The sequence below is a fragment of the Phytophthora parasitica genome, assembly GCF_000247585.1.
Source record: "Phytophthora parasitica INRA-310 unplaced genomic scaffold supercont2.4, whole genome shotgun sequence".
NCBI lineage: Eukaryota > Oomycota > Peronosporomycetes > Peronosporales > Peronosporaceae > Phytophthora > Phytophthora nicotianae.
This window is the reverse complement of record NW_008648990.1, coordinates 1,335,878-1,337,493: the sequence shown is the minus strand read 5'-3', so window position 1 is coordinate 1,337,493 and position 1,616 is coordinate 1,335,878.

Genomic DNA, 1,616 nt, shown 5'->3' with positions numbered 1-1,616 from the left:
CGTCTGCAACATCTTCGTCAATGTTAAGCGGGTCGTCATCAAAACCCAGAGTGTTCGAGAAAAGAAGACTCTGAAGCTTTTGAGCGCGCCCAAGGATTGGCTGCTCTAGTGCCGCTAAGGAAGGAAGTCGGGCTCCATCTTTTGGCTTCCAGCCGCTGAGAACGCGGGACACCTGTTGATCGGCCTGCGTAGATCCAAGCATGTATCCGAACGCTTTGTTCACGCGATCCAATTGCCAGCCACCCCGCTCAATGATCCAGTTTTCCGCAACGCTTCCGTCATTGGCGTGCATTGCCCCTCCGCGGCGGAAAGAGTGAGAGGTAAGACCAGCGGTAAGTTTTACACTCTGCAGCTTAGCTATGTCTTGAATTCTAACGAGCAACCGATTGACGTACGCTTGTGCACCAGGAACGGAAGGATTTGACGCTGAAGGCTGGTTTACCCCTTGCCGTGTATGCTGGTCGTTATCAGCTTCAAGTAGTTCGACAAGGGTAAGCTCCTCGACGTCTTGCACGCTTTCTGAGGTTCGTTTTTTTGGTTGGAATTTGGGGGACCTTTGTTTTGGCGGGGTTGGTTTGCTTTCCCAGGCTGCTGCTAAAGCGTACAGCGGGCACGTCAAAAAATTTGCCGGGTCTTTGAACAGGGAAATACCCTGCAGAAAAGCTGTTTTAACTCTCTTGAAGCGAAGAAATATAACACCACCTAAGTACATTATGTAAATTAGTTAGCTTCTTTTACAGATAGCACAGAAGATCAATATACCTGGTAAGACTGATAGTTGCTGCTTCTCTACTTGTTCTGCGTCCGAGCTACGGCCGTAGAGGTACCACATCATCACAACTAGCGCAGCATCTAGATATTCACTGTGGGTTGACGCCGACGTATACAATAAACGTACTATTCCTTCCAGATCCTGTTTCGAACATGGTGGGGCCTTCTTCTCGTTGCCGCTTTCCTCTCTGTTGTTACAATATTTTCCCAAACTTGAAAGAATCTTTTGTAGCTGTGGTTTGACTAATCCACCCTGTAGTGGGTACTTATCCACTAGCCAGTTCTTCACGTTGCCATAGTATGCTAAACACGTATTTGTAGCTAGAACTTTATCCTGCGACTTGGCTAGTGAATATGCATACTTATCTAGCATAATACGCAACACTTTACCTGTCTTGTCAGCATCTATTAGCTGGAACGCTGTGGGGAGGTCCATGTCTTCTGCTACTAAGAATGTGGTGAAGGATTTAATCGCCGTGGTACGGGCCTTCTTGCTGTTGCCTGGAGCCAGAGATGCTATTGACATGGCTACTGCTCAACGCCAGCACCGCACTTCACGCTTTGGAGTGAAACCTCTTTGGTTTCGACTGAGGTCAGAAACTTTAGGGTATTTTTAAATTATGCAGATATATGAAAGTTTGTATTGAATGCAAAATATTTTTGAAAAATTCCAACTAAATATGGTTGGAATAGTTGGAAAAGTACCCCAACCCTAAAGTGCTTATTACTGGATAAAATGTTGCTCTTCGCTGATAATGGTTGGTCGAAACACTACAAATATTGTTGTCACAGTATTTCATAAACAGGTATCGGTTGGAATGTTGTTGGTATTATACCATACCATA